The following is a 10,101-nucleotide window of genomic DNA, read 5'->3' on the forward strand; positions in this document are numbered from 1 at the left end:
GGGATGGGTCCTCGGTATCCCTTTCTGGAATTAGAACTCTACACCTCTTAAAGACAATTCCCCTTTATTTGCAGAGTTCCCTGGTCCCCAGCCCCAGAGATTGTCTGTGCACTTCCTCTTGACTCAGGTTTGCCCTTGCCCAGCCCTGCCTTTCCTCCCCATCAGCACCCCTCCTCCTCCCCATAGCCTGCAAAGCCCTTGAGAAAGAGTGGCTCAGAGTCTGATATGCTGCCACAGACGAACAGGCCAGGAAAGGTCAGCAGGTACCATTCAGTCCAACTTTTCTTATCCTCTGGGGTGCGGAGAAGAAAAGCGTGTGGCTCTAAAGCCCGTACTATGTTTAACAGAAACATTCATACCTTTAACGAGCACTCATTGAGTGGCTGCTATGTGCTGGACTCTAGTCCAGGCCCTAGGAGTACAGGGATGAACAGAAGGGACACTTTAACTGGTGGAGAGTAGGGTGATAGACGCAGTAGCATCAGAGATGCCTGGTATTGGAAAGAGCCTGGGATGTCCGAGTTTAATGCTTTGCCTCATGTAGGAATTTCACAGTGTCAGCATCCTTGGCACCTGCTGGGACTGTCAGTGCCATGCTGCTGATGGGCTCCCAGGGTGACTGCACAGCCAGCTTCACCTGTGGATGGTCAGTTTGGTGAGATCTTTTAGTTGGAAAGTCACCCTCTTCTACCCGCTGACTAGTTATTTTTTCAGGAGCCCCTTGAATTAGGACCCTTGTTCCCATTCAGTCCATCCTCCACACGGTCACCCACTGTTGCTGGAAATCACACACATGTCTCTTTTATGCACAAAGTACTCCTTTGACTCCCCATCCCATGGAGTAAACCCCTGGCCCATTGCACCGGCTTCCAAGGTCCACACTGATCTTCCCTCCCCCCCCCTCGCCCCACCCCATGACTAGCCTGGCCTCATCTTGTACTTCCTTCTCACACACTGGCCTTCTTGCTATGCTCCAAGCCACAAACCTGGGCACCAACCCCCTCTAGTGTTTGCACCTGCTGCACCTGTTGCAAAATGCCCCCCATCCCGTGACCCCATTTCCTCCAGATCTTCACTCAAATGTCATCTGGGCTGCCCATCCTTTCTGAAATTGTATCTCACCTTGCCAACACACCTTAACCCTCTTTTCTGCCTTATTTTTTTCTCTTTACCACTTACTACCTTCTGTTAGAGTTTATCTTTTTTAATTAGTGTGATATTTGTAACCCATTCCATAAATATTGGAAATCCCACATGAACAGGGATATGCCTATTTTGATAGCTTATTTATTAAAACACAGAACAGTAAGCCTGGTACAAGGTAGCACTCAAATATTTATTTATTGAATGAATGAGAGAATGAATGGAATTATGTCTCCTCTTTTACGTTTGTGGTCAACTCTCAAGTCCCTGCTCAGCTTGATTTTCTTCAGGACAAACTGTCCAAGGGCCTTCATCTTCAGCAGTTCAGATACCTGGACTGTGAACCCTTCAAATGCCTGGATGCTTCTGCAATGGCCACCAGCGACTCTGCCTCCTGCCTCAACACCTCCGCAAGGCCTGTTTCTTTGGTTTAATCACCCTTTCTGCCCTACAGTTCCCCTCCTCCAGATTCATCTGACCAGCTTTTCTTCCTCCCACACTGTAAACAAAGCACACAGGCAGGGTGCTCTCTAGGAGTGATACCTAAGACTAGGTAAGTAAGTTCAAATCGGAAGGGGAAATAGCTGGGAAACCATCTTAGTCTGGGATCCAAGGCAACTTCACCAATCCTTAAGCTAATACTGCACGGAATTCCCTCCAGGTTCTGGATACTTCTTCATTGACTCAGAGCTCACAGAATGTGAGTGACTAATGAACGAACCTTCAAACCAAGACATACGGTGCATGGGTTCACAGAACCCTAAGAAGCTATGTAAGGAGTGGGTAAGGAATCAAAGCACAACATGGAACAACAGAAGACTTCTGCTGGACTGCATCATCAGTCCTTATGACTCAAAACCACATGGGCCATTAGAGCAGAAGAATGTCCTGTAGTATCATTAAGATCATGGCATATACTCAGAGCTTGAGCATATATGCTGTGGCTGATTGAATTACTGCTCTCAAGTCTTCACTATGCCATGGTAGGATGAGCAGTCTCGCCTTGGCCACTTGGTTAGTGAAATGGACATCCCTGTCCCTTGATGTTGAGCTTAGCCAATTAGCTTGACTAGGCTGATGCAATGTTGGTTGATGTGGTAAAGCTGAGGCCTGAAATGTGTTTGTGTGTTTGAGTTTTGTGCTCTTGTGATAGCCATCACCCAGAAACGTACATGCTTAGGTGTCCTTTGCCCCTTTGGCCTGCACTTCAAAAAAAGGTCTGTGGACCTAAACCTCACCTGTGGTCTAGATCCACATGCATCCAACATCAGCTGAGATCATCCTCATCCCTACTACATGCCCATGACCAAGAATGTAAGTACTTGCCTTTGTAAGCCAAGAGGGTTTCGAGGTTGTTTATATATAATATTGCTGTGGCTAAAGCTGACCGGTATATAGGCTTCGGAAGTGTTATAAAGTGAATGTGTTCCCCCACAAACTCTAACCTCCAATGTCACTGTGTTTGGAGACAGGGTCTATAGGGAGCAGCTAAGATTAAGTGAGATCCTAAGCATAGGGTCCTGATCTGATAGGACAGGTGTCCTTATAAGAACAGAGAGCAATCAGAGATCCCTCTCTTTCCCTCTCCACGCACATGCATAGAAGGGGCCTGATGGGGACACAGTGAGTACATGGCCATTTGTAAGACAGAAAGCGAGACTTCACCACACGGCAACGCTGATGGGACTTTGATCTCACAAGTCCAGCATCCAGAACTGAGAACAATACGTGTCTGCTGCTGAGCCGTCCAGCCTGTGCTGTTCGGTAATGACTGCCAGACTAATACAGGGGTCATTAGTTGGTGGAACTATTTTTGGTACCACAGCTTGTTTTTCCTCTCACTGAGACTTTGGGCTTTGTGTCGATTTGCTCAATGTCCAAATTAGCAATTTTATTCATTTCTTTTTATGAGTTCATTTGCATTTTGTCTCCCTAAAATCAACTTAAGGAATATTCATTGTGTTTGGTTCAATCTCCTGCTGCTGAAACTGGATCATCTGTACTGTAGATAATGAAGTGGTTTTCTCTCATACTGAATACATACATCATACTATAGAGCAGTGAGTATAGATATATGTACCGACCTGGAGAAACCTCACATGTAATACTGAGTACAAAATAAAGCAAGTTTCGAAGGACAGATACCAGATGATACTATCTGTTTTGCATTTAAAACATGTCTAACATTTCTGTACAAAACCTACAGATGTATACAGTCATTCATAGGGAAAATAAACATCATGTTCTAAAAAAAGTAACTTTACAGGGTGGGAACAAAATGTCAGTAAGAAGGGTGTTTAGTCAGCACCCAGGATAGTTTTGTTTTATTGTGTAAGCCGGGTAGTTGGTATATGTGAATGGTCATGATATTTGTGTTTAGTAGGAAAGAATTTCGTAAGTATGAGTCTTTTACATTAAGGCAACTGTTGTTAATTTTTTAAATGTATTGATTTTAAATACCCAAAGAGGATCTGTTCTGTTCAATGGAAAGCATGAAAAAAACAACAACAACACAAAATATCCAGTAAATGCACAATTGAGAAAAGATGGCAGTAATAAATACTCACATAGCTTTAGAATAGTGGTATATTAAAGTCACCAATTGAGAGCCAAGACTATCTGTTGCATCTTTTTAAATAATACAATATTTTTTCCACAAGAGAAACATTTAGAACAGAAGGACTCAGAATTGATTAAAATAAACGGGTAGTAAAAGATAAATGACAAATATGAACAAAAATAAAATAAGGTCATAATCTGGGATCAAAATTGAATTCAAGGCAAAAAAAAAAAATTATCGGAAATGGAAAGGTGTCATGTGATAGGAAAAGGAACCAAATGTCAAGAAGATGTATTGGTAATACACACACATGCACCCAACAACATGGCCTCAAATTATGTGAAACAAAACCTGACAGAACTGCAGGTGAAATATGTGTATCAAGAATTCTTGTTATGGAATTACTGTACCCTGCTCAATAAGCCATTAGCTTTTGGAATCACCTTCAAATGCATGATTCAAAGCTGGCTCTGCAAATACCCCTGACACTATGATAGGTTTGAGAAAACACAGTGTTTACAACCACAAAGGTGTGATAGAGCTTATTAGTAATAAGATTATGTCTACTTTTCCCAAAACCATTTATGAAATAAACCAGCATGTATCACATTGATTTTAACACCGGCCTTATATGCTAGTCTCCTTCTGGCCTTCTTTTCTTCTCCACTGATAACTCTCTATATACTAGTACCACGGTTTCATTATGTGTAGGATAAAGGTACTTCAGCTTCTCTTTTTCAAAATGCTCTTGGCAGTTTTTACACATCTATTCTTCCAGAAGGAAGTTAGAATAATTGTCAATTTAAAAAAAATCCTGTTTTTATTTTGTTTGGCATTGGTAGACAACTGTATTGTCTCTAAATAATAGTAAATCTTTGTACATATTTTTGTTCTTTTTGTATCATGTAGAACTTCTTTACAATGTTGAGGCAAAAATGATTACAGTTATCCCTGATGATGAAGGGTATTGATTTCAAAAGGAGATTCAGTATCATCCTAAGAAAATATCTTTCTTCTTATTGTATATTAAGAGAGTTTTTGAAAATCATAAATGAATACTAAATTTTATTAAAATATCTTTTGGTACTAATGATGATCTTAGGGCTTTTCTCCTCTGACTTACTATTATGATAAAACATTTCCAGGCATAGAAATTCATAATAACAATTAATATTTTTGAGTACTTACTACATGTTAGGCTGTAGTAAATGCTTCACAGAGTTAATTAATTAGTTAATTAATTAATCTTTATAATGATTGCATAAATAGACAGTTTCATAGTTCCATGTTACAGATAAAGAAACTGAGATCAGAGACATTAAACAGGTTAACCAAAGCCATATGGCTATCAGGTCCAAATCAAGATGTAAAACTATTTGTCTTTCTAGGCTATCTGGCTCCAGAGTCAGGGGTCTTAAAGCCCTATACTTCTTTATTTTTTTCAGTGTTCCAAAATTCATTGTTTATTCACCACACCCAGTGCTCCATGCTTCCTCAATACCCACCACCCCCATCCAACCCCTCATCCCCCCCTCCAAAACCCTCAGTTTGTTTCTCAGAGTCCATAGTCTCTCATGGTTTATCTCCCCCTCCAATTTCCCCCAACTCACTTCTCCTCTCCATCTCCCAATGTCCTCCATGTTATTCCTTATGCTCCACAAGTAAGTGAAACCATACAATAATTGACTCTCTCTGACTATACTGCTTCTTGATAAACTCTACTTGGTCAGACAATAGTGTTAAAATATCCATCCAAATTCCGGGTTCTTGTGACTTATTAAGGATTTTGTCCTACCACTGTTAAGTTTAATATTGGAGCTATGCTAATATCATCAAATGAATTAAAGCAAACTTTTGAATTTTTAATATATTTCAGGTCAGTATAAAAAGCAATAAAATCTATCTAAGCTTTAAGTTTCATATAATTTACTTGAAACTTATTTACAGAGTTCCTCTAGGTTTTAGCTTTCCTCACAGAGGTCTTAAGGTTTTCAATTTCTGCTATGGTTATTCTACTCTATTGTTACTCTATCTGTGCTTGACTTACATATATTTCTGTGAAATTTGTTTTTTTTAAATTTTTTGCATGCATTAGCAAATTGTCTTTTTTTATAATTTAAAATCTTCATATTTGACATTATATCTTTCTTTTCATTCTGAAAGTAATATATCTGTATCTTCCCTTTTTCTTTCCCTCACTTACTTTACCAGAAAGTTCTAATTGAACTTTTCAGGAAAGAGCTTTATCAATTCTGCCATTTCTTCTTTTTTACTCACTAATTTCTTTGCTGACCACTTAACTCCTTCTCCCTCATAATTGTTGAAAAGTTCGTTGAGCTGATCTCTTCCTAGATTTCTGAGTTGAATTATTAAATTAAATTGCATATATTCTCTTTGTCCTGATCATTTGTATTTAACAACCTCTTCCCACCTCCACTGACTCTTCCTGATCCAAGTCTCCATCATGTTTTATATGAACTAAAACAACAACCTCCCAACTGATCTCCTTGTTTCTATCCTTTTCATGCAGACAATTCTGGAGTGATCCTTTTAAAATATAAGTCAGAGTGTGTCTATCCTCTGCTCAGAACCTTCCTCAGTTTCACCTTCTCACTCAGAGTAACTGAGCCTACTCTGCCTACAATGCCATGCTCCCAGTGTCTGCATGACTGGCTCCTTCCCTTCCTTCAGAATTCTGGTGAAACATCATCTTCTCAGGACTATCTACCTTGAGTACTGTATACAAAATGACATTCCTCTCTGAACATTCTCCATCCACCTTATCAGCCTTATTTTACCCAAAAGATTTATCACTGTATGAAATAATATATTTATGGGGGGGGGGTTGTTCAATGTACTTCTACCAACATGTAATTTTATGAAGGAAGTTAGATTTTTTTTCCATCTGTACCTTGGGGCATAGGGTACAGTGTAACCCTTCAAAAAATATTTGTTGAATGGATAAATAAATTAGGAAACTGTCAGGTTTTTCTCTTTCTTTTTTTTTTCTTTAAGATTTTATTTATTGATTTGTCAGAGTGAGAGAGAGCAGAAGCAGGAGGAATGTCACACAAACGGAGAAGCAGGCTCCCTGATGAGCAAGGAACCCAATGTGAGACTGGATCCCAGGGAACTGGGATCATGACCTGAGCTGAAGGCAGATGCTTAACCAACTAAACCCCCTAGCATCCCATCTTTGACTTTATCTTTAACCATACAGCATGTTCTGAGATGTGAAGTTGCCATTTAAAAAATTGCCTAATTTTTCTTTTGATATCTTTTTTAACTCAAAAGTAATTTAGTAGAGAAATTTAAAATTTAAAATAGCTTTTAAAATTACTCTTCAGTTATTTAGTTCCAGGTTTTTTGCACTGTGGTTTGATAGAAATGGTCTTTATAATTTTGTGCTTGGGAAATTTGCTCAGATTTTCTATAGGCTTACTATGTGATCCTTTGCCACAAATGCATTAATGATAACAGAAAATAGAGTAATTTTCCTAAGGTAAAAATTTTTATATCAATATCTAAGTAGCTAGCTATGGATATGTAATTAAAGCAAATAATTATAATATCTTATATATTATTTTTACCTGGGTAGTTGATCTTGCAAGGAAAAAAAGAAGGCAATACATTTTCTAAGTATTATTTAATTCCTGTGAATCCTCCTTTGTATTCCTAAAAATGTTTAGTTTACATAATATAATTTTTTTCTTACTTTAAAAATCACCATTCATTTAAAAATTTTTTAAAAATCACCATTCATGGGGCACCTGGATGGCTCAGTGGGTTAAGCCTCTGCCTTTGGCTCAGGTCATGATCTCAGGGTCCTGGGATCAAGCCCCACATTAGGCTCTCTGCTCAGCAGGGAGCCTGCTTCCCCCTCTCTCTCTGCCTGCCTCTCTGCCTAGTTGTGATTTCTGTCTGTCAAATAATAAATAAATAAAATCTTAAAAAAAAAAACACCATTCATGAGGTAAAAATTATATAACATTAAATTATACACACAAGTTATATTTCCATGAGTTTTAGCAGAAGTGTTCCATAAAACCTATTATAATTATCACCACAACAAAAGATATAGAATATTTCCATCATCCCAGAATGTTTCTCATACCACTTTGAAGTCAATCTTCCCCAAACCCCTATACCTCATACAATCACTGATGTGATTTCTATCACTGTGGATTCATTTTTCCATAGACAAATGATATGTCCTCTCTTGTATCTAGCTTCTTTCACTCAGCATAATGTTTCAGAGATTTATTCACATTGTTGCATATATTAGATATAACTATCTGGGGAAGTTAAATGTGTATTAATTGGTTATTAAAGCTCAAAAATTGGAGTGAAAGAGTTAAGTAATATCCCATTATATACCAAAATTCACCAGGTGGAGACATGTATTATTTCTAGTTTGGATTGTTATGTATGACACTCTTATGAACATTCTTGTACAAGCGTTTCTTTGACAGGTTGAAGACATTTCTCTTGCATAAGTAGCTAGAAATCACATGGTAAAAGCCTGTTTTAACTAAACTGACTGTGCTGGTTTACAAATGGCTATGCCATATTATACTCTCCCAGCAGAAATTTATGATCATTTGCCCCATTTCCCACATCCTTGACAAGACTTGATATTTTCAATGTTAGCCATTCTTCTAATACTATAGCAGTACCTCATTACAGATTTTCATTTTTATTCTCCTAATGATTGGTGATAACTGAGGACCTCCTCATGTACTTATTAGTCATTTTTTTTACCTTCTTCTATAAAGTTCTAGTTTCACTCCTTTGCCCATTTTTAATTGAGCACAGTATCATCTTGAGTTGTAAGAGATCTTAACATATTCTAGGTACAAGTCCTGCTCCCTTTGGGGGTACTATTTCACTCAGCTGCTCAGACTTCTCTCTCTCTTGAATCTCTCCTTCTGTGGGAATCCAGATGCCATGAAATGAGGCCACTCAAGCAGGCTATGGATGTGTCCATGTGCCAAGGAAAAGTCTCTAGCCAAGAGGCAGTGAAGATGGAGGCTTGTCAATGACCAAGTGAGAGAGCTTAGAGGTGGCTTCTGCAGCCCCATTTGAGCCTAGATCTGACTCTAGAGCCATCTGAGAGCTGGACTGCAACCTCAGGCAAGATCCTGAGCCAAAACTACCAGCTGAGCCTCTCCCAGATAGCATACTCTCTGAATCTGAGTGAGGAAGTAAATATTTGTTCTTCTGAGCTACTAAGTTTTTAGGTAATTGGATACACAGCTATGGATAACTAATATCCATCCAAACCATGACAATTCTACTCAACCCTAGTTTTGGGAAAGCCTATTCAGTGGAGTTGGCTAGACATGCAGACCTGAGTTCACGCTGGAAGACACAGTTCCTAGAAAGGATGCACTCTCAGAATTGTTTCCCATGGTTCCCAAGCCCCAGATCAGATTAGATATAATGGCATAAGCTTCTTTTACTCCAAACAAAATTAAGTCCTCTATTATTTCTTGTTACTGATGCTTTTTATGAACATCACTTATCTCTCTCTGAGTTCTTAATGTTCTTCATCCTATAGCTACTGGTTCACATTATTCTTTCTGCCTCTAAAATTTTCATGGTGGGTAGAATCCACTAAGTCCACATAGACCAACCCACATTGTTAAATGTCTTCTGTAACACCCCAAGTATCCTAGCTTATTTTTGAAATTTTGATACCACTATCTTCTGAGATAACTCATTCTATTTTTGGATCACTCTGACTCTTAGAAAATGCCTCTGAACAGAATTCCCTTGCTCTGGTCTCCTGCTTTACTTGCTTCTCAAAAGATTCATCCTTGGGCAGATTCTCCAGGGAGCATTGGCTGTGACTGGGAACAAATGTCTCAAGGAATGACTGGTTAGCAATTCTTGGGATTTAAAGCAAATTATATTCTATTTACTGAAAATCTCCTAGCCAAAAATAAATAAATAAGTAAGTTCCTAGCATGACTTGACCTGAATTTCTTTTATATATATATATATATATATATATATATATATGTATTTGTTGTTGTTGTTGTTGTTGTTTATTTGACAGAGAGAGATCACAAGTAGGCAGAGAGGCAGGTAGAGAGAGAGGGGGAAATGGCCCCCCTCTGAGCAGAGAGCCCAACACGGGACCTGATCCCAGGACCCTGAGATCACAACCCAAACCAAAGACAGTGGCCCAACTACTGAGCCACCCAGGTGCCCCTGAATTTCTTTTTTTTTTTTTTTAAGATTTTATTTATTTATTTGACAGAGAGAGAGATCACAAGCAGGCAGAGAGGCAGGCGGGGCGTGGAGAAAGCAGGCTCCCCGCTGGGCAGAGAGCCCGACTTGGGGCTCGATTCCAGGACCCTGAGATCATGACCTGAGCCAAAGGCAGAGACTTA

The sequence above is a fragment of the Mustela nigripes genome, chromosome 1 (assembly GCF_022355385.1).
Source record: "Mustela nigripes isolate SB6536 chromosome 1, MUSNIG.SB6536, whole genome shotgun sequence".
NCBI lineage: Eukaryota > Metazoa > Chordata > Mammalia > Carnivora > Mustelidae > Mustela > Mustela nigripes.